This window comes from Callithrix jacchus, chromosome 9 (assembly GCF_049354715.1).
Source record: "Callithrix jacchus isolate 240 chromosome 9, calJac240_pri, whole genome shotgun sequence".
NCBI lineage: Eukaryota > Metazoa > Chordata > Mammalia > Primates > Cebidae > Callithrix > Callithrix jacchus.
Window position 1 is genome coordinate 103,692,393 of NC_133510.1, and position 24,383 is coordinate 103,716,775.

At 39.3% G+C, this 24,383-nt stretch overlaps 1 protein-coding gene and 1 pseudogene across 5 annotated transcripts in view; both read left to right on the forward strand.

Moving 5' to 3' along the window:
* The first annotated feature begins 3,683 nt into the window (after positions 1-3,683).
* The window catches only part of GAS2L3 (growth arrest specific 2 like 3), a 61,034-nt gene continuing 40,334 nt past the window's right edge, over positions 3,684-24,383 (forward strand). Inside the window, exons 1-2 of one of the 5 annotated variants that reach the window (XM_035257370.3) lie at positions 3,684-3,797; positions 21,523-21,681. The gene's annotated coding sequence lies outside the window, so the exon portion shown is untranslated. Of the gene's footprint in view, positions 3,798-21,522; positions 21,682-23,605; positions 23,793-24,383 lie in introns of those variants that run through there. The other 4 variants (XM_035257371.3, XM_009004452.6, XM_035257372.3 and 1 more) reach the window with 4 other exon arrangements.
* Positions 8,257-9,964, forward strand: LOC144577788 (phosphatidylinositol N-acetylglucosaminyltransferase subunit A pseudogene; annotated as a pseudogene).

Sequence of the window (24,383 nt, forward strand, 5' to 3'; positions counted from 1 at the left end):
TATGACCTCTAAAACATGACTATTAACCTAACGACCTATTAGAAAACCTACACATGAAAGTAGATTGCAGCTCATGAGATGAAACCCTCAATTACTAATTATAGTTTTAAAATCAAGATAGGTAAGTGTACTTAGATAGTTGGGTACCAACTGGGAATTAATGTAAAAGTGAGGAGATAGATGGATAGATAGAGAGACAGACACACATATATACACAGTATTAAGAGGAGAAAAGCAACAAGAATTAAAATAATTTAGAGGAGAACTCCTCACCTAATTCCCACATTTAATCAGTGGAGGATGTGCACTTAGAGAAAAGTGTTTTGTCCAGATTTCCTGACTCGGGATTCACTTCCCACTACACTGTCCTTATGCCTTTAATAAGGTAGAGAAGTCACTAAGAGAAGTTACAAAGTTATAAAACAGGTAGTGAGAATAAAAAGCAAGTTATCATAAAAATACACTGACAAGATTTTAGTAAAAGGTTTAGAAATATTAAGTAGTGTGTGTTCATGTGTGTGTCTGCGTGTGCGTGAGGCAGAGAATTTTTGGTGTACATATCTCATTAGCATAGTTTCAAGTTTTAATAAATGCTATTCAAATGTTTAGGCATATAGTATGCACATAACAAAAAATAAAAAGTTGACATTTAATGACATTCAGTAAGATCTTTATAACACATTTTACTTATTCTTAAGTTTCTGTAGAGAAATGCACATATTTTGATGTTAGGGTTCAATAAATCCAATTTAATGCTTTAATTCAACTCAAAATTTGGCTAAATGAGCTGGTATACAAACCCCTTTAAACAGAAACACTATGAAACACAGATTTGAACAATAGGTCCGGTGAGTATCTATCTATTGTGGTGATGTGAGCAGCAAAGTGTTCTGGGATTGATTGTAATATTAAAAGTGTTATTGAAACACCAGAGGTTTGGTCTAGGTCCTGCTGCTTGCAGCCCAGAAAGCCAATGACTGAGACCACGAGTACTGCCAAGGCAGAAGGTTCTATCAGTTGCTGCAGCTGAAAAGATGGGCTATCAGTCTCAAAGCCATCTTCCTGATAGCTAAAATTAGGGGTTTATATATCAGGGAAGAAATGTAACAATGTGTAAGAAAACAGGAACTAGGGCAGGGCAAGGAAGCAATCAGGATGCACGGATGCAGGAGGGGCCAGGCTTTCATTGTCTTGCTGAGATGAACTGGTGAGTTTCAGTTCTTACTAGGGAGCATTTCCTAAGGAAAGAACTCAGATGAAACAAAGGTAAGTTTTAAGACCAGAAGGGTCAATTTCTATGGTTGGGACTATAGAGTCAATTTCAAAGGAGCAACCACTATCTGGCTTCAGGTTCATTTACCACTTAAATGTCAATTTACAGTTGACCCTCTTCACTTACCCACACCACCCCAGAATGTAAGCTCTATGACAGTAGGATTTCTTGTGCTTAGGATAGAGCCTGACACAGAAGATGTGTTCAATAATATTTGATGAATTTACATCAAATCTGCATCTCCTACATGGACCAGTTTAAACAGCTTCAGGTCTAACTTTCCAAAAATCTTATAAACATCTCTACCTGCACATTCCTGTCACACTTCAAACTGAACACACTCCAAACCAAAATGCGTTATTTCCCCCCACAGCCTGTTTTCCTTGTATCCTTTAGATCGGCACCACCATCAATTACATAATAACTAAGATGAGATGAGTCAGCTTCTTAGGTAACACCAGATGCCTCTTCCTCACCATCCCTTCTGAGATAATTTAGGTAACTGTCATCTTTTAATTTAAAGGATTGCCGCCTGTCTTACTACTGTTTTCAAACATCTTTGAAAATATTTTTTCCCCTAAAACACAAATCTGTTCATACCAGTCCTTCTTTATAATCATCCCAATTGCCTGTGGGAAAGAAACTAAATTCCTCAGCATCTACCAGGTCTTTCATTGGTGCCGACTTCTCCCGCCCGATCTGTCTCCCAATCTGCAGACTTTAGTCATTCTAAATGAGTATTCCCAGAACATTTCATGTGCTCTCACATCTCTGGAAGCTTGTCTTTGTTGTTCCCTCTGCCTGGAAAGCAATTCTTACCCCTAGTTACCCCTCCCTCCTGGCAGTCTTAATTAAGCTCCTTTCAAACCTCTGCCATCACTCTCCAAGACTGTTAAGGGTTCCTTCTTTCACGGACCCCTACAGACTTCCTTTTGGCTTTTGCCATGCTGCTGAGCACTTTGAAGTCTTCATTTCAGTTTCTTTAGCAAGCAACAGTACATCTCATTGTTTTTGTCAAGTGAATGAAGGAAGGAATAAATCCGAGAGAGAGATGTCATTCCAGTTCAATGCCCATACTTCACAGATGGAGAACTGAGGCCCAGAGAGGAGACATGATTTGAGAAAATTAAAAGAGCTAGTAGGGCCAAGTGTGGTGGCTCAGGCCTGTAATCCCAGCACTTTGGGAGGCCAAGGCGGGAGGATCACTTGAGCCCAGGAGTTCAAGACCAGCCTGGGCAACATGGCGAAATCCATCTCTACAAGAAACAACAACGAAAAAACCCAAAAAACAAAAAACCACACACACATAAAAATTAGACTGGTATTGGCACACGCCTGTAATCCCAGCTACTCTGGAGGTTGAGGTGGGAGGATCACTCGAGTCTGAGAGGCCGAGGCTGCAGTGAGCTGAGATCGTGCCACTGCACTCCAGCCTGGGTGACAGGTCAAGACCCTGTCTCAAAAGAAAAAAAAGGGGGGCCTGGGCTGCAACACAGGTGCCTGGACAAAGCCAGTTATTTATTTATATTTTTTGCTATTTAACAAGCCTTTTTTTTTTTTTGAGACAATCTCACTCCGTCACCAGGCGCCAGGCTGGAGTGCAGTGGCGCGACCTCGGTTCACTGCAACCTCCACCTCCCAGGTTCAAGCAAGTCTCCTGCCTCAGCCTCCCGAGTAGCTGGGACCACAGGCGCGTGTTAACAAGCCATATTTACAGATGTAACCTGACTTAGGATTATTACATTGTTACACTGATGTCTAGTCTTGGCTGTATTTCAACCCTGGGAGCTAATAAGCATCCCTGATGTTGAAGTTCATTTTTTTCCCCCAGGCTCCGGTGTTTGCAGTAGAATCAACATCCTCTTTTTGTGACTTGGGGCTACAGGATTCCTCCTCATCCTTACACAACTATGAGAAAAGGGGCCTCTCTCTAAGGATTTCTGAGGACCCCCATTCCCTGCTGTGTCTCTGGAAACCGTTGTGCCCTCAAGACAGCCAGCTCCCGAGTGGATGTGGGGTTTGGGAGGTGCTTTTAACAGATTAGGATAAAACTGAGGGAAGCGCCTTCAGCTTCACCGCAACATTCCAATGTGCCAAGAAGCAATTCTTAAAGGCGAGGTTCATTCACCCCTCCTGCCTGTGGGAACAACAGGAGGGGCTCTCGCTCTCGCTCTGGCTGTCGCTGAGGGGCCAGATCTGAGGACCTGCTCTGTGACTGAGCCACTTCGCCTTTCAATGAGCAGAGGGACTTGGCCACCTAAGCTTCGAGACGCCCGGAGGCGCAGCACGGGACGCGCTGACAGGCGCGCGCTCCCGGGTGGCGTGCGTCCCGGGAGCCAGGGGCGGGGCACCAGACCACGCCCCCATCTTATGATTGGTCCCTTCGAAACAGGCGGCGGCGAGAGGCTTCAGACCCTGAGGCCCAGGCGGTGGCGGCGACGGCGGTTGGTCAGGGGCGTGCCGGTCACCGCACAGATTGAGCCGAGTTGTCTCCCCTCTAGGAGAAGTGACCCTCCTGCGCCTGGTGAGTACTTCCCTGTTTGCCTTCTGTTTTCCTCGCGAACTTTTACTCTCTCTTAGGGCTTCCGCGCCTCAGCGTGAGGGCTCCAGGAGCCCCCAGAGCTCTAAGGGCCCGAAGCGGAGGTTTGGTTGGGTCTCTGGGCTGCGGGAGCCAGGACGCCCTGCGATTGGCTGGCTGCGGCAGTCTCGTGCTCTGATTCGCCCCTGGGGCCATCAGGGTGACGTTGCGCCTGCCTTTACCTGCTCACCAGGTGCGGAGAGAGGGGCGACCGGTGTGTTGGGCAGTTGGGGCTGCAGGTGTGGACCAGCTCGCCTAGGGTGGGGGTATCCAGACGCTACCTGCCCTGCTTTAAATCCAGAGAGATGTCGGAGCCTGAAACTACTGTAGGATCTACAGGGGCGCCCTCGTCCCTAAGCGCCTAGCACTTAGAGGGGTCTCTTTTTTTCTGCTTATCACCCGCAAAAAAAATTGATGAAGTGTCTGGCCCTGCAAAGAGAAGGAGACAGTTATTCTTGCTCTCTAGCAAGGTTAATCGGCCCTTCCCTATTTTTCCTCCCCAGTCCTTGCAGGATCTAGAACTCCCAGATGTGTGGAACTAGGGGATAGAGCTGGAGACCCTGCGCGATGCCTTCCGCCCACCCCCATCAGTTTGGAGGACTGCGCGGGGAAGAGGCTGGCAAAAGAAAGGGAAGGCTTGCAAAGTGCCTTGGAAGTCAGAGGAAAGTTTTCTAGGGCGTGCTCCTCTATGCAGTCACCCCTGGTTCCTTCCCTAATCGTTTCACACCGAGGGATTGAACGTAAATTTAGAGTGCTTTGTGGCATGGCGTGGTGGAATAGCTGATTCCCGGTCTTTACTAAGTGAAGAGAAATTTTTTTTGCAGACCCAGTGTAGGTCAGAGCCTGGGTTTTGCTTTGCTCCTATGGAGAGCAAAAAACATTTTGTAAATTGCTATCTGATCACCAGTCTTGGTACTTAAATGATTAGAGATTGGAATCCTCACCACCCCAGATTCCCTTTAAGAAGAGATTGGGATTGTTTCAAATGACAGAAGTGGAAATGCCAGTGATCCGGTGTAGATCATGATACCTGTTTCTGACATCTGTTTCAAAATGACATTAGAAACCAACTGTTATTGAACAGTAGGAGTTTGCTATTTTGACATTATTGAATTAGAAGTAGTATTGTGTGTGTGTGTGTATGACACAGTTGCTAAGCATGGGGGCTCTGAAATCAGACTCTATTGGATTTGTGTGACCTTAGACAAATTATTTAATCTTTCTAAGCTTAAATTTCCTTGTCTGTGAAAGAAGATTAATAATAGTTCCTGCTTTATTAATGAGAGGGTTGTTGTAAAGGATTAAATGAAATTCCACGCAACTAATTAACACAGTGCCTGACACATAGCTTTTATTATTTCTCTGATGTTAACTTGGCTAAAACGTTTTGAGCTTGTCCCCAAATGGTGGGGAGAGGTAGAAGGTGAAGGCAGTACCCAGAGATGGGGCTAATTATTGTTCATTGACTAAATTATACATGTAAAGTGCTTAAAACAGTATCTGACACATTATAAACGTGGATTATTGTTTTATCAAACACATAATTACCTTGACTATACCAGGTATTGTGTTTTTACTTATATTATTGTTATACCTTTTAGTAATCCGGCTGTAGTTCATGTTATTTCTATTTTGTAGAGGACAAAACCGAAGCTCAAAGAAGGGAAATGACTTAGTAAGGTTCATCGAAATTCAGTGCAGGCTTTTTTTTTCTGTGTTGCACACCTATATATTCCTAACATTAAGCAACTTCCCTGCACTGGGTCACCAGGGTGACTCAGATTAATTTCTGCTGTGAGTATGGGTTTATTTTGAATACGTTATGAATTTTAAAATAATGAGAAATAACTTGTGATGGTAAATAGAAATGTGTGATAAAAGAATAGTGTCAACAAAATGCATGCTATTAGTAAAAAAAAAAATGATATTTTGGAGATTTTGGAGTTTTGATGTTTGGAGGAATGGCCAGTTCAGAAATGATGTTTCTAATTTATATACATATATATTTTTTCTAATTTACATTTTGATAAATAGAAATGATGTTTGGAGAATTGGTCATTTTAAAAGTAATGTCTCCTAATTTATATTTTCTCATTTAATTTTTGTTTATTTACTATGTTTTTATTAAGCTACTCTTCCATTTTTTTTCCTGTCTCAATTTAAGTTTGAAGATAATAGGAAAGGTACAGTTATTTGGATAGTTAGATTACTAAAGAGCTTGCTCTTGGTGGTGAGGAAAGTAAGATATTAAACTTAATGATATTATTATGTTTTATTTTCTTACAGCAACATGTGTGTATTTTACTTGTTGCTTTTCATACTTTTATACTAGATATACCTCTACATGCCTAATGAGCCATGCAATGGACATAGAATTTGAGAGAATAGGAAACTTGTGTCTGTTGGCCAATTTGTCTCACACTGAGTTTCTCCATTTTTAATTACAATTTAGTTGTCATAGAGAAATACCCTAGAAGTAGTGTTTATGAGATACAGGCCATAATTATAACTGTATTTCTTTAGTGTTTCTCCTATAAACTCAAAGAGTATTTTCATTTGATTAGATTGTTACAGAATAGGTAGGGTATTTTGGTTAACAGAAGCTACCATGTATTTCATAAGTGTGTTAAAAATTTCTAAAGAACTAGACTGTAATAAAATGTAGCAGATTGCTAAATGTAATGTCATCTTTGTCTCTGTAAGCATCCTAGGAATTTATAGTATTATGACCATCAATCATGTGCTGGATATTGCTGAAATGCTGACTCACAGACAGTTTATCATACAACATAAACGTTTCTCTAAGAAAGTATATTAGCTATGGTGAAGGGCCCACTTTATATAGATAGTTAGCTTTTGAAAAAAAGTTTTATGTTCAGCATTTCTTCTTTTTTGCACACACACATAATTTAGAAAAGCACTGTGATCCCAGTAATATTACATATACTGTTCTACAGGTTGCTTTTTGTTAACATGATAGACATCTTTTCATATCAATGGATATAGCTCTTTCTTATTCTTTGAAGTGGTTAAATGAGTTCACTGTATGAATGTCCTATAAGTTATTTCAGCAGTTCCCTGTTAATGGATAGTTAGATATTGTTCTTATATTTTTTATGTTAGTGTTTATGTACGTTCCTGTACAGTCTTTTAATTTATCATCTATAAAGGCAAACTGATCTTAAGTTCATTAAAAAAATTGTATCCAACAAAATTTTTGACAAACTAAAAATTATATCTAATATAAAATTAAGTTATTCAAGGTTGAGTGTCTGCCAAACATTTCAAAAGGAAAATTTCAAATAAAATTAAAGATTCTCAAGTCTCTGTATTTTTCCAAATGACATTAATGTTTTTATTAAACTGCAGAAATATTAATTTTCTTATAAAACTCTTTATCTGCAATAGAAGCATCTGTGGCATTTAGGAGTAATTCTAGTACTAATTTTAACACTGATTTCTATAGTACGTAGAAGAAATGAAGACTGTTAACCACCTTATTTTTAAAAGTATAGAGTGCAGCAAAATAGAAGCATGTAATATTGCTATATTCCTAAATTGGGGAGATGATTCAAGGGAGACTTTGGAGGAATAGAATCTGGACAGGTAAGTGTGAGTCTGGAAAAGAGGTGCAAGAAGAGCGGTCCACACAGATGGATCAGCAAGTGCGAAGACCTAGAGGTGAAAGCACTGTGCTCAGAAGGATCTTTGAAAAGTTCATTGAGGCTGACGCGTAAGAGTCAAGAAACAGGGCTGGTGGGGATCCTACAAACGTTTGTTAGCTTGGTTAAGGAGTTTGGGCTTTATCCTGAAAACACTGGATAACCATTAAGTGTTTTAAGCAGGGTAGTGATAAAATACCTTTGAATCAGAGTTGTGAAAAATCACTCTGGCTGTAGTTCATGAAGAACGGGGTTGCAAGGCTGGAGAAATGGTGACTGTTTAAGTAAACCTGGAGAAAGATGATGGCGGCTTGAACTAGAGGAAGCACTGTAGGTATTGAGAAAATTTAGAGGCAGAAGCAACAAGATATGGTCACTGTTTTGGCTGAGGAAAGAGGGGTAGGTGGAGGTGTGAGAGAGGAGGGAATCAAGAATTCCTGGTAACTTAGTGAATGTTGATGGTGTTCCCTGTGATGGTAAACACAGATGGCCTCTGTAAACATATAAATGAATGAATGGATGGATGAATGATAGATGTAGAAAGGCAGGACCATTTGATGAGGAGGGTGATAGTAAACATATAGCATTTGCAGTAGGTTTAACCTATCAGTTTTTTTTTCTTTTGCATGCTTTATATAGCTGGTGCTCTTTTCTTCATTACTGCAACAGACTAGGCTCACTGCATTTTCTAATCGTATATCATATTTTGGATATATATTACTTTCTCTAGGTCAGATGTCCTGACATGTTTGTCAAATCTTCCTTTCTTCACTTAAGATGTGTTTTAGTGGCAACCATGGGAGTTCCGGACACAGGTACCATGGAACTCGCTGGTAATACTCTTAACTTGTAACTAGATTGCTCTAAGAACTGATACCTAAACCATCTCAGCATGGCGTATAAAGGAGGAGGTGGCCATGGCCAGCCTCCCTCAGCTGTACTCTCTTAGGTTAGCCCTGGAAGTCTTTACACATGTAGAACCCATATCCATAATATATGCATGGTATCTGATTTTTTTCTACCCAAATATGGGAAGTGTAGAAAGCCACATTTGCCAGCTATTTCAGTGCCTGATTGAAAGAGGGCATAAGGTTATAATTATCACCGTGATTATGGAAATCGAAAAGGCATCCATTACCTCACTAATGGCCTCAAAGTTTACTTGCCTCTGAAAGTCATGTATAAGCAGTCTGACCCTCTTTCACAGTCTGCCATTGCTCAGATACTCATTTGTTCGGGAGAGAGTCACGATAATTCATTCAGATAGTTTGGTTTCTGCCATGGCCCATGATGTTCTTTTCCATGTCAAGACAATGGGGTGTCAAACAGTCTTAACAGACTGTTCCCTTTCTGGATTTACTGATGTCGGGGCTTACAAACAAGCTTCTAACTGTGTCTCTTTGTGACACAAACCATATCATTTGCTTTTTACAATAGTAAGGAAAATACTAAGAGCGGCACTGAATCCTGAAATAGTGTCCATCGTTCCTAATGCTGTAGATCCTACTGACTTTACTCAAGACCCATTTAGAAGGCATGGTAGTATAACTATTATTGTTGTCAGCAGACTTGTTTACAGAAAAGGAACTAATTTGCTTAGTGGTATAATACCCAAACTCTGTCAGAAATATCCAGATTTAAATTTCATAATTGGAGGAGAAGAACCAAAGAGAATCATTTTGCAAGAAGTTCAGGAAAGATACCAGTTGCGTGACAGGGTGCGTCTTTTGGACGCTTTAGAACACAAGGATGTTAGAAGTGTATTAGTTCAAGGACATGTTTTTCTTCGTACCCCCTTGCTGAAGCATTCTGCATGGCAATTGGAAGCAGCCAGTTGTGGTTTACAGGTTGAATCTCTGCCACACATTTCAAAAGGAAGTACCAGTGTTGGTGGAATTCCTGAGGTACTTCCAGAAAATCTTACTGTTTTATGCGAGCATTCAGTAAAATCTTTGTGTGAAGGATTGGAAAAAGCTATTTTCTAACTGAAGTCAGGGGCATTGCTGGCTCCAGAAGATATCCATAACATAGTAAAGACTTTCTACACCTGGAGGAATGTTGTGGAGAGAACTGAAAAAGTGCATGACCAGCTATCGGTGGAATCTGTGTTGCCTATGCACAAATGACTGGACAGACTTATCTCTCACTGCAGCCTAGTAACAGGCTACATCTTTGCTTTGGTGGCTGTTTTCAACTTCTTCTTCCTCATTTTCTTGAGATGGATGACTCCAGATTCTATCATTGATGTTGGAATAGATGCCACTGGGCCAAAGGGTGCCTGGACTCACAGAAGTTCTCACAGTAAAAGAGGGGGTGAGAATAATAAGATATCTAAAACCAGGTAGAAGAAAGCCTATATTGTAAGATTTTCAACATTTATAATAATTCTATTATGACTACAGAAAAGGCTGGGTGCAGTGGCTCACACCTGTCATCCCAGCACTTTGGGAGGCCGAGGCGGGTGGATCATGAGGTCAGGATATTGAGACCATCCTGGCCGTGGTGAAACCCCATCTTTACTAAAATACAAAAAATTAGCTGGGTGTGGTGGTGCGCGCCTGTAGTCCCAGCTACTCAGGAGGCTGAGGCAGGGGAATTGCTTGAATCCAGGAGATGGAGGTTGCAGTGAGCCAAGATCATGCCACTGCACTCCAGCCTGACAAAAGAGCAAGACTCCATCTCAAAAAAAAAAAAAAAAAAAAGCAGCTACAGAAAATAACCTTGCTTTTGGCTTTTCTTAATTAGTGTTTTTATAAGTTAATTTAGTAAGTTATGCTACCTCTATATCATTCAATGTTTTCTTTGGAGGAAAGATAAAAACTTATGCGATTCCTGAGAGTAGACACTTCTTGCACTTATTTAAAATTTGGGGAGAGAACAGTTAAGGCACTCAGGTATGAAATATTTCAGACTACTGAATCCCCTGTAGCAGAGATACTTTAATTATATTTTGAGAGCTTTGGGTGCCGAAGGGCCAAACATTTTCTGGGCTTTTTTTTTTTTTTTGGCCAGTTTTTAATGTTATACCGTTAGTTAGAAACTTACTAGATGTTTACAAGTTTTCTTTAGGGAAGTGCAACAACTATATGAACTATTTTTTTTTTTTTTTTTTTGAGACATCTGTCGCTCAGGCTGTAGTGCAGTGGCATGATCTCTGCTCACAGCATCCTCCACCACCCGGGTTCAAGCCATTCCCCTGCCTCAGCCTCCTGAGCAGCTAGGACTACAGGCGCGCACCACCATGCCTGGCTAATATTTTTGTATTTTAGTAGAGATAGGGTTTCACCATGTTGGCCGGGATGGTCTTGATCTCCTGACCTCGTGATCCGCTTGCATCAGCCTCCCAAAGTGTTGGGATTACAGGCGTGAGCCACTGCGCCCAACCTATATGAACGATTTTAAGTCATGTTCATACACATTTATTAGAAATCTAAGCCATGTCTTTAAACATTTATTAGGTTCATCAGTAGGTGTTACATAGAATTAACAGGTTCCTTGAGTAAGATAGTCCATCAGTTATCAGCACATTTTGAGCACTTGCTATGTGTGGAATGTTGAACTAGATGCTGTCTGCCATTAAGGACCAGGAGTGCATTCACTCTTTGTTTATCATTCAAATGGCTTACTTCATCAGAGTCAAGGTTGATAAGATAGTTAAATATCCAACATGTGCCAAAAATGCTCATGCCAGTTAATGCCAGGAAAAGAATTGCTAACACACTACTAGTGTTTCTTTGATTCTGTTGTATGCATTCTCCTAGGTAGAGCCTTAATCTTCAGTTGTGTTCATGAAGATTTTTTTTGGCTTTTTAAATACTAGGGACCTATGTCACTGTTGATAGTGCAGAGAAACCCTCCACATTTTTTAGAGCATAATTAAGTTTTCCGTAAATGCCTTTGTGTTTTCTGAGCAGAATGTACGAGGTATGCCATCCCCAAACCAGAAGCTACCCTGTCCTTTTAATGTCACTCTCCTTTGCTGTGGCCTCGCTAATATCTGATAAGCGTTGTTAGTGTGCATAAGGGTTTATTTCAGAATGTTTTATTTATAGCAAACCAAGTCTGAAAGTTATAGGAACACAGTCTTTGTGGATAGATGTTATTCACTGTAATTGTTGTTTCCCAGAGCCATGGGAGTTTTTTAACCCCAAATTGTCCCTATGGTGTGTATTATTAATTCTTTGAACTCTTAAGGTTTTTGTGAGAAAAGGGCTGTGAGATCAAAACATGGAGGCACCTGTGGGTGCACTAGGTAGATCCCGTCAGTACTGCGATTCTGTAAAGGACTTTTAAAATGACAATGTTCACAGTCGTACTACTTTTTAAAAAGTAACATGCCTATTAACCTGTGGCACTGACATAAAAAGAAATATATTTGTGTTTTGTTTGCACTAAAATGCAAAAGCAAGGGTGCAGTTTTTAAAGTCTAGAAGTTAAGGGGCTGTTTTACTAGAGAAAGATGGACTGATCTAAACCATTCAGTCTTACTGGGATTGTTATGGATAGAAACTCACAAAGAAACATGAAACAAACAGTGCCAATATTCATGGTAAAGTGAGAAACTGCAATATTTGGTTTTCATTTATTCTACTCAGCAGGTTTTAAAGCCACGCCACCATTTTTTCCTTATATTTTTGCTTAATTAAAAAAAAGTATTTAATTAAATTGTCATTTATTTGAGATGGAAATAAGATTTAAAGTTAGCTACCTTTGCCTGTAAAATATGTAACTCACAAATTAAAATTCTTTTTTTTAAAAAAACTAAAAACAAATGGAGGTAAATTTCCTTCCTTCCTTCATTCCTTCTTTTCTTTCATTCTCTCTCTCTCTCTTTTCTTAATGTAGTCTCACACTGTCACCCAGGCTGAAGTGCAGTGGCTCCATCTCGGCTCACTGCAACCTCCGCCTCCCAGGTTCAAGCTATTCTCCTGCCTCAGCCTCCTGAGTAGCTGAGGAAACTGCCACTATGCTCAGCTAATGTTTGTAGTTTTAGTAGAGATGGGTTTTCACTATGTTGGCCATGCTAGTCTCAAACTTCTGACCTGGTAATTCTCCTGCCTCAGCCTCCCAAAGTGCTGAGATGACCGGTGTGAGCCCCCGTGCCCAGCCATAAACCTTAATTTTCAACCTTTCTGGATACCTTAATTGTAACTGTCAGTGTTGCACAGGTCAGTATGTGGAAACTCATTGTTCTGCTCTGCTACTTAGATTGATTTGAAAGGGAATTTATAGTGATGAGTAATGTATGAAAAACATATTGTATTTCTTCTGATGTTTCAAAAGGTTGCCCATGAAAAACTGATTTGTTAAAACATGCTACATGTCCTAAAATAAAGACCAGAATGGAAAAAAAAAAAAAAAAAAAAAGGTGTATTAGCTTCTAGTCACTGCTATAACAAATTACCACAAATTTAGTGGTTTAAGACGACACTAATTCAATATCCTACAGTTTAACAAGCAGAACTCAGAGTCTTTCAGTGCTAAAAAGTACTGACAGGGTGGTGCTGGTTTTGGAGCCTCCAGGGGAGACTTCTTTTCCTTTCCCAGTTTCCACTGATACCTGCATTCCTTGACTCCCTCCTCCATCTTCCCAGCCTGTAGCTGGAGTCTCTCTCTCTCTCTCTGTTGCTCTTCCATCATGACTTCTCCTGTCTCTCTGCAGCTGTCCTCACATCACCTTCAGTGACTCTGACCTTTCTGCATCCCTCTTTTTTTTCTTTACCCCCAAGAGAGGGTTCTTGGATCTCATGCAAGAAAGAAATGGGACAAGTACATAGAGTAAAGTGAAACAAATTTATTAAGAAAGTAAAGGAGTAAAGAATGGCTACTCCATAGGCAGAGCAGCTCTGTATCCCTCTTAAAAGAACTCCTGTCACTACATTGGGTCCACCAGGATAATCTCCCATCTCAAAATCCTTAGTTTAATTAATCTAAAAGGTTCCATTTGCCTTGTAAGGTCACATATTCACAGGTTCTGAGGATTAGGACGTAGGTAACTTTGAGATCATTCTGTTTACCACATGTGGAGCTGATTTAAGGTGTAAAAATGTTTATGTCCTCTAGGGCAGTTGTATGAATTCCTGAGTAGTAGCTCATTTATCAGAATCCTTGCTCCTTGGCATAGCTATTTTCCTGTTAACTTGAAACCTCTGCCTACACACCAACCTTAGTCATTTTTTCCTTAGTAATTCCTCTGGTTATATCAGGCAGCTCGCTTGATGGTACCTTGACCATAATCGTTGTACATATTTTACCTGGAACATGTTGGGTGAGAGGCAAAATTATATATCAGTGCAGGTCACATAAATAATAAATAATAAATGATATCAAAAAAGGTCCCCCACCAGATGCCATTCACTATGTGGCTGCTTCTAAACTTTACTGTCACATTTCTTCTATAGTAGAAACACTATGGAGAAGGGAGACAACCAGTTTTTCCTAGGTATTGTCACATTTCTCCTACAAAAACTGTTTCCTAAACTCTAGACTTAAATACTCTGTCTACACTATTTCCAATAGCAATCTGGGAAGACTTACACTTGGCTAAGTAGTGTACAGGAATAGCTCAAAATAGCACCATAAAGGCAAGTGATAGGGAGAGAGATGAATTCAGAAGCTAAAGATACAATCAGAATTAATTCAGGCCAGTCAGGAAGGGCTACTAGAAAGATGGGAATCAAAATAGTTATAAACCTAGATTAGTTAAGATCATGAAACAACTCTCTTCTCTGCCTCCTTTGCTGACTCCTCCTCCAAAGTGTAAATGTTGGATTTTTACAGATCTTGTTCTTAGACCTTGTCACTCTCCTGTATTTCCCTCAAATGATTTCATTCTTTCCAATAGCTTTAACTCCCAAATATTTGCTGACAATTTTTATCTCCTCCTGAATCTTTTTCTTAGTTCTAGGTTCTTATTTGTGACTGCCTAGTTGACATTTCTATTTGAATGTCTTTATAGGCTTCCTGAAATAAACGTAACCAAATCACAGCGCTCTTGACCCATGTATGCTGTGTGTCCTGCTTCAGTTTGTTCATCACTCTCATCTCAGTAAATGCTGCCTCTGTGTCTGCTCAAATTCCCTAAGCATGAAACTTAGGAGTTGTTCTTGACACTCTGGCTCTTACGTTCCTCTCCTTTAGCCCATCATCTTTGACAACTGCCAAGTCCTTTTGTTCCTAACTCCAAATATATGTCAGGTCCATCTCCTCCTTTCCAATGTAGACTGTTAAATTTTAGTTCAGTCACCACCATTTGTTACTGAACTACTGCAGTGGACTCTTCCCTCTTCCACACTACTCTCCCATCTCATTTCTTATACACTGTTTCATTGGCTCTCACCTTTTCTACTCCTACTTGTTTATCCTTCTGTCACTGTTTCCCCTAGTTCTTTTTTTCCATCTTCATCCACTTCCCATTTTACCCCCTTTTCTTTGTTAAACCCATCACTGTTTCACTCCTCTATTTCTCTCACTTCCTCAGATTTATTTTATCTATTTTTTTGAGATGGAGTTTTGCTCTGTCACTCAGCCTGGAATGCAGTGGCACGATGTCAGCTCACTGCAACTTCCATCTCCCTGGTTTAAGCAATTCCCCTGCCTCAGCCTCTCAAGCAACTGAGGTTACAGGTGCATGCCACCATGTCCAGCTAATTTTGTTGTATTTTTAATAGAGACAGGGTTTCACCTTTTTGGCCAGACTGGTGTCGAACTCCTGACCTCAGGCAATCCTCCAGCCTCAACCTAACAAAGTGCTGGGATTACAGGTGTAAGCCACCATGCCTGGCTTCAGATTTCTTTCAAAACTGTGAATTAGATCATGTCACTACTCTCTTAGTTAAAATTCATTAGTGGCTTCTACTGCTTTTAGGGTAATAATTAGTTTTCCTCAACATGTCCTTGTGTGACTGCCCAGCTCTTCCACCCTGTTCTAAATCACACATTCTCCATGCTTCAGCTATACTGGCTTCTTTCAGTTTTTGGAATACATCAAACTATTTCAGAGACTTTGCAAAGCTTATTCTCTATGCACAGAACTCTTCTTATTCATTCCTTGGTTGATTCCTGTCATTCTTCAAATTCATATTTTTTCCCTAGCAAAATTGTTTCTAATCACTCTAAGCCTCAAGTAGGCTCCTGCTATTTTTCTCTGTTGGGGCATTCTGCTTTCCATCAAAAAAATTATGATTTAAAATTATGTATTCATTAAGGAGTGGAGATCATGGCATACAAGAGGTAGGACTAGATTGCAGCTCAGCTCCGGACAGAGCAGTGGGCAGGGGTTTGCATTGTGAATTTTAGCTCCAGATCAACTGCAAGAATAAACCAACAATCCTGGAAGGACCTAAGATCCCATGAAGGAAGTGGACTACTCCTGCAAGACCCAGGAGATCCCCTCAAAACTGTGAGCATCCCAACTGTGGAAGTGGGAAAGGGAGACCCTCCTCTCCAGAACACGCAACCCCGCTGGAGAAGCTGAAAGTCTTGGGCAAACTTCTTTGCCCAAGAAGTTTCTGCCTTTACCTGGAGCTGAGTCAGTTTGGAGAGCCAAGCAAATTACAGGTGTAGAGGAAGCACCAGAAAGGCCCTGGGAGCTTGCTGTGTATCCTGGCAGGCCATTCCTGGCTGGCACCACAGAGATCCAACGGGAGAGGAGCAGGGGGTAAAACTATACAGGAAGAAGCAAATCTCCAGGTGAAATTTGTAACAATTTGAATGGGGTGAGAAGCCTCCTGGCCAGAATTCAGTGGAGGGTGCAAATCTGGTGTGCAGACTTCACAGCTGGTGGAAAAGAAAAGAACCAAGCCCTTTTCTTTCGCAGCTGGGAGGCAGATAGCTTGAGGCCTTTTCAAGCCCTTCTTGCTGTCTGCCTGGAAACAGTCTGGGGGCTGTTTAGGGGGCACAGTGGGAGTGAGACTGGCCCTTCAGTTTGTGTGGGAGCTGGATAAGGTTCCTCACAACCTGCATGACACAGAAGAGGCAGCCATAATCCTCCTAGGTACATAACTCCAGTGATCTGGGAACCTCACTCTCATCCTCCACAGCAGCTGCAGAATGACTCACCCAAGGACAGTCTGAGTTCAGACATGCCTAGCCCCCACCTGATGCTCCTTTCCTACCCACCCTGCTAGCTGAAGACAAAGGGCGTATAATCTTAGGAGTTCTAGGGCCCCACTCACCACCAGTTCCTCACCGTACCACCATAGCTGATGCTATCTGGAAAGCGCCGCCTTCTGGCAAATGGCCAACCAGCACAAAAATAGAGCATTAAAGCACCAAAGTTAAGAACCCTCATGGAGTCCATTGCACCCCCTGCCACCTCCACTGGAATAGGCACTGGTATCCATGGCTGAGAGACCCATAGATGGTTCACATCACAGGACTCTGTGGAGACAAACCCCAGTACCAGTCCAGAGCCAGGTAGACTCACTGGGTGGCTAGACCCAGAAGAGAGACAACAACCACGGCAGTTTGGCTCACAGAAAGCCACATTCATAGGAAAAGGGGGAGAGTACTACGTCAAGAGAACACCCTGTGGGACAAAAGAATCTGAACAACAGCCTTCAGCCCTAGACCTTTCCTCTGACAGAGGCTACCCAAATGAGAAGCAACCAGAAAACCAACACTGGTAATATGACAAAACAAGGCTCTTCAGCAACCCCAAAAAATCACACTAGTTCACCAGCAGTGGATCCAAATCAAAAAGCAATCCCTGATTTACCTGAAAAAAAAATTCAGGAGGTTAGTTATTACACTAATCAGGGAGGGACCACAGAAAGGCGAAGCCAAATGCAGGAAATCCAAAATATGATACAAGAAGTGAAGGGAGAAATATTCAAGGAAATGGATAGCTTAAAGAAAAAAACAGTAAAATATTCAAGAGATGTTGGATACACTTAGAAATACAAAATGCTCCAGAAAGTCTCAGTGATAAAATTGAACAAGTAGAAGAGGTTGAAAATAAGGTCTTTGAATTAACCCAATCCAACAAAGACAAAGAAAAGAGAATAAGAAAATATGAACAAAGTCTCCAAGAAGTTTGGGATTATGTTAAATGACTAAACCGAAGAATAATCAGTATCCCTGGGGAAGAAGAGAATTCTAAAAGCTTAGGAAACATATTTGGGGTAATAATTGAGGAAAACTTCCCCAGCCTTGCTAGATACCTAGATGTCCAAAAAAAGAAGCACAAAGAACACCTGGGGAATTCATTGCAAAAAGATCTTTGCCTAGACACATTGTTATCCAAAGTTAAGATAAAGGAAGAATCTTAAGAGCTAAGAGACAGAAGTCCCAGGTAACCTATAAAAGAAAACCTACCCAATTAACAGCAGATTTCTCAGTGGAAACTCTACAAGCTAGAAAGGATTGGGGCCCTATCTTTGGCCTCTTCAAACAAAACAATTATCAGCCAAGAATGTTATATCCAGTGAAACTAAGCATCATATATGTACGAAAGATACAGTCTTTTTCAGACAAATAAATGCTGAGGGAATTCACCATTACTAAGCCACCACTACAAGAACTGCTAAAAGGAGCTCTGAATCTTGAAACAAATCCTGGAAACAAATCAAAACAGAACCTCTTTAAAGCATAAGTCACACAGGACCTACAAAACAAAAATACAAGTTAAAAAGCAAAAACAAAAAACCCCAAAGTACACAGGCAACAAAGAACACATTGAGTACAATGGTACCTCGCATTTCAATACTAACATTGAATGTGAATGGCCTAAATACTCCACTTAAAAGATACAGAACTGCAGAATGGATAAGAACTCACCAACCAGCTGGGGGTGGCGGCAAATACCTGTAATCCCAGCCACTCAGGAGGCTGAGGCTGGGGAATCACTTGAACCCAGGAGATGGAGGTTGAGGTGAGCCAAGATCACACCATTGTGCTCCAGCCTGGGTGACAGAGAAAAAAAAAAAAAAAAAAAAAGATAATCCACCATGATCAAGTGGGTTTCATACCAGGGATGCAGGGATGGTTTAACATATGCAAGTCAGTAAATGTGATATACCACATAAACAGAATTAAAAATGAAAATCAGTGATCATTTCAGTAGATTCAGAAAAAGCATTTGACAAAATCCAGCATCACTTTATGATTAAAACTCTCAGCAAAATCGACATACAAGGGGCATACCTTAATATAGTAAAAGCCATCTATGACAAACCAACATCCAATGTAATACTGAATGGGGAAGAGTTGAAAGCATTCCCTCTAAGAACTAGAACAAGATAAGGATGCCCACTCTCACCACTTTTCTTCAACATAGTACTGGTAGTCCTAGCCAAAGCAATGAGACAAGAAAGAAATAAAGGGCAACCAAATAGGTAAAGAGGAAGTCAAACTGTCACTTGCTGACAATATTATTGTTTACCTTGAAAACCATAAGGCCTCCTCCAGGAAGCTCTTAGAACAGATAAAATAATTCAGCAAAGTTTCTGTATACAAGATTAATGTACACAAATCAGTAGCTCTTCCATACATCACCCATCTATACATCAACAGTGACCAAGCAGAGAATCCAATAAAGAACTCAACCCCTTTTATAATAGCTGCAAACATATATATATATATATATATATATATATATATATATATATATATGAATATACCTAACCAGGAGTCAGAAGGCCTCTACAAGGAAAACTACAAAACACTGCTGAAATGAATCAGAGACAACATGAGCAAATGGAAACACATCCCATGCTCACGGATAGATAGAATCTATATTGTGAAAATGACCATACTGCCAAAAGCAATCTACAAATTCAACAGAATCTCCATCAAAATACCACCATTATTCTTCACAGTATTAGAAAAAGCAACTTTAAAATTCATATGGAACCAAAAAGAACCTGCATAGCCAAAGCAAGACTAAGCAAAAAGATCAAATCTGGAGGCATCACACTACCTAATTCCAAACTATACTATAAGGGTGCAGTCATCTAAACAGCACGGTACTGCTATAAAAATAGGCACATAGACCAGTGCAACAGAATAGAGAACCCAGAAATGAACCCAAATAGTTATAACCAACTGAAGCAAACAAAATGTAAAATGGGGAAAGGACACCCTTTTCAACAAATGGTGCTGGGATAATTGCCTAGCCGTATGTAGGATCCTTATCTCTCACCTTATACAAAAATCAACTCAAGATGGATTAAGGACTTAAACCTAATACCTGAAATCATAAAAGTTCTAGAAGATAACATTAGAAAAACTTTTCTAGACATGGGCTTAGGCAAGGATTTCATGACCAACAACCCAAAAGCAAATGCAATAAAAACAAAGATAAATAGCTGGAACCTAATTAAACTAAAGAGCTTTTGCACGGCAAAAGGAACAGTCAGCAGAGTAAACAGACAACCCAGAGTGGGAGAAAATCTGCACAGTCTATACGTATGACAAAGGACTGTCACAGTCTGTACACCTGACAAAGAACTAATACCCAAAATCTACAACGAACTCAAATCAGTAAGAAAAAAAACAAACAATTCCATCAAAAATGGGCTAAGGACTTGAATAGACAAGTCTCAAAAGAAGGTATACAAATGGCCAACAAGCATGAAAAATGCTCAACATCACTAATGATCAGGGAAATGCAAATCAAAACCACAGTGCAATACCACCTCACTCCTGCAAGAATGGCCATAATCAAAAAATCAAGAAACAATAGACGATGGCATGGATGTGGTGAACAAGGAGCACTTCTGCACTGCTGGTAGGAGTGTAAACTAGTACGGATGCTATGGAAAACAGTGTGGAGGTTCCTTAAAGAACTAAAAGTAGAACTGCCTTTTGATCCAGAAATTCCACTACTGGGTATCTACCCAGAGGAAGTCATTATTTGAAAAAGATACTTGCACATGCATGTTTATAACAGCACAATTCACAATAGCAAAATCGGGGAATCAACCCAAACACTCATCAATCAATGAGTAAAGAGACTGTGATATATATATGTACACACACACACACACATGCCCACATATATATACATATACATAGATATATTCATATTTATACATACATATATATATATGATGGAATAGTAAGAAGCCATAAAAAAGAAATGAATTAACAGCATTTGCAGTGACTGGATGAGATTGGAGACTATTATTATACTAAGTGAAGTAACTCAGGAATAGAAAACCAAACATCATATGTTCTCACTGATATGTGGCAGCTATGCTATGAGGACGCATATGTGTAAGAATGATTTAGTGGACTTTGGGGACTTGGGGGGAAGAGTGGGAGAGGGGCAAGGGATAGAAGGCTATAAATATGGTGCAGTTTATACTGCTCTTGTGATGGATGCACCAGAATCTCACAGATTACCGCTAAAGAACTTACTCATGTAACCAAATACCACCTGTACCCCAATAACTTATGGTAAATAAAAAAATAAAAGTAAAAAATAGAATTATGTATTCACTTAGATATTTGCTATTTTCAATCTTCCCAACTGGTATATTAGCTCCATGAGGGCAGTAACATGTCTATTATGTTCATCACTGTGTCTCTTGCCTATGGTGTCTAGCTCAATAAAGGGGTTAATAAATAAATGAATGCATACAACATGAAAAGAGATACAGTGAAAACCGTTAAATAGCCCCAGAAATAAGTATACTGATAGAGATGATATTGAGGAGACAGGCTGAAGGGAGCGAAGGGTATGTGTTAAATAAATTCCTATACTTATTCTAGCAAAGTGAGTTGTCAATCTCAAATTTTTATCTGAGTGTCCTGCCAATTATGATGTGGGTATTTTAAAGCTTCTTTCATTTGTAACTCTATTTATTTTTATGTTAGTAAAAGAAGCTTTCCAACTTGTGCTTAATGATGGCTCAATATTACTAGCTTTGTTTTCTAATCTCTTCTCATTCAGATAAATGATCCCAAATGAGCTATAATTTTGTCTCATCACCATACTCATAATTCATATATTAAGTGCTATGTGCCAGGTACTTTATAAGTATCATCTCATTTAATTTTTACAGGAGTCATAAGAAGGAGATGATCATATCTCATTTTACAGATCAGAACACTGAGGCTTAGAGAAGTCAGCTACTCCAAAATTGTGTAGGCAGTATTTTCTGGAGCTGGAATTCAAATCAGATGTGTTTGATACCTTCTACTACCCCACTGCTGTCTTTGTGGTGAGTTATTTTAGTATGCATTAAGAAATACATGAAATATGTTTGATGTAGATAAAGTATTTCTATTTTCTTTATTACGCAGCAAAGAAACATTTAACTCAAAATTTTAAAGCTAAGAAACTTTTTTCTGAGTAAATCAGAAAGGATGTATTCTTCAGCTATTTTTCTAAATAAAGCATTAAAAAGGATGAAATATTTTGACACACAGAAAGGCATACAGACTAGTATAATAATACCTTTGTTCTTACCACTTATCTTGAAATAAAATCTTACTGGTACAGTTCAAAGGCCCTTGTGCATTCTTCTCCGGGGTCATTTTCCTCTCTCTCCTCAGTAGTAAACCGCTGTCTCAACTTTATCCTATCCTTGCTTCTTGAGTATCTTGGCAATAATCTGGTGGCTGAGTGTTGAATGGATATGTGGTACAGTGGCAATTAATGTTATTCTTTTTCCTGAAGAAACTTAGCTTATTTCTTTGCTTTTGTTGTTTGCCAGTCTTCCTGGTTGACTTCCGATTTGTAACAGATGGCGCCATGACGCTTGGAATTCTCCCCATCATATCGTATAACGTGGGAAAGGATTGAAAATATATGTTTCAAAGCCGATATCTTTGGGACGAAGGATCAGTTCAATAGTTGGTGTTTTTAATCTCATTATGATCTGAAGTCAGAGTAGAATGAAGAGCCTTAATGCAAATAATCTTGAGTACCTCATGACTGAAATTTTTAAAGATGAATGGGTTAGGCTCAAATTCTGGTCAAATTTCAGGTGGATGAACACATTCTGTGTTTCCAACATTTTCCTTGAATTTTAGAAGTATAGGATTCTTTGCACTATCTATGCATAAGAGTGTCTTGTGAAAGATTCCTGGCAGGGTTAGAGTGTAGTTTTAGGCTTGGTTACATGAGAGGTCTTTTTTCCCCCAAATCTAAGGGAAAAGACTTCCTCAAGTTGGCAAAGAATTGAAATAGGCATCTCTAAAAAGACAGAAAGACAAAAGCAAAAAATAAGGACAATATGTTGCTAATTAAGATGCAAAATGAAGTGTAACTGGTTTAGTGTAACTGATTTATATGAAACATAAAGAGATTTTTAGGGAATGATAAAAAAGAGGAAAATAGGTAATAAAATGAAGGAGAAGCAAGAATTGTGATTGTGATACAGTTTGGGGACTGGAGCTAAGAAACTGCTCTTGGAAATAAATGCCTGAGACACAAAAATATCTTGGAAAGATGACGGTGAATGACTAGAAAATACCAAAGACTGGCTCTTAGTATCTGTAACATAGTAAGTACTCATTACTTAATTGATGAATTACTGATAAAATCTCATCAATTACAGGCATATGTTCGTGTATATTATAGCATTTCATATATGAAAATATAATTTATCTGCATAGTATTTTATTAAGGAATTTATTTTTTAAAGTTAATTCAGATGCTTATATTTTTGTCATCTTAAAAGTAGTTTTTTCTGTTATGCAAGATGAATGATTTTAAAAATATATGTAAAGATTCTTTTGCTGAAGTTCAAGTTACCAAATATTATGCATAAATTCTTTCATAAAACTAATTTTGTTGAATTTTTCACAAAAAGTGCAACTACTAAACATTCTTATGATAGCTTCTTTGTGAATGTGTCACTGTTCTTGATTTGCACACGCCTTATAATTTAGGCTTTCTTTTGTTTTGGGCTGGCAGCTCCAACTGTTAAAGCTCTTGTCTGATTATGTGGAACTCCATTTTAATAGGAGCAGCTTCTTTGCTGCATTTTTAAAAAATGGTCTTGGAAGCTTCTTATTTCCGAGAAATGGATCTTTGTTGGGGACAAAGGATTATTTATGCTGAAGGAAAATGTATTCCCCACTGAATTAGCTCGTGGGAAGCATAACAAGCTCATTAGTAATGCTCACTTGTACTTTGGCCTTTTGCTGTGGTGGAGAGAAGAGAAAATGACATTCAAAAGGACATTCTGTTGTCTTTTGCCTTCCTGAAAAGAAAATGTCTTATAATATTAGGTTTTTCAGTATGGTTTAGCTCAGGTTGAACTTTGGTACTAGAAGAAATATTCCTGAAAGGAAAGTGGTATGTATAGTTGACACTGTGCATGAGGTATGTCTGATATAACTTAGAGGAAAAAATAACTTTTTATTGGAAAGTAATAGCATTATATAGTATTATAATTACTGTATATTTTTTCTTAAAATGTTTTAAAGGAGGTTTATAGTAAAAATAAACTAGTTTATGCTGCTATAGCAATAAAAAAATCCTAGATTTTATATATGCTATATTATTGAGTGTTTTTAAACTCTTCACTTTTATCCTTCTGAAAATATAGAAAAGAATTGTAATTACCTAATTCAATAAATTAAAGTATATTTTTCCATGTAGATTTCAGGAATACTACTTGGGAGCTAAAATTGCTGTTTCTTTTTTTTTTGTCTTTGGAAAATTATTATAGGAAGGCATTGTGCCTTTTGGTTCACAGTTTACCTTGTTTAACAGAATAAGCGTATAGTTAAGTTTATTAATTTATGCAAAGTCCATATGACCTGTTATGATTTTGATGACAGAAGATACTTGACTTTTAATATCAGTTGTTGTAATATTTATACTTACATTATGTTCACAGGGAAAAATAAAATTCTGGGAGACTTTCATATGAGCTAAATTTTGTTGTTGATTTTTTTTCAAAACTGTCCA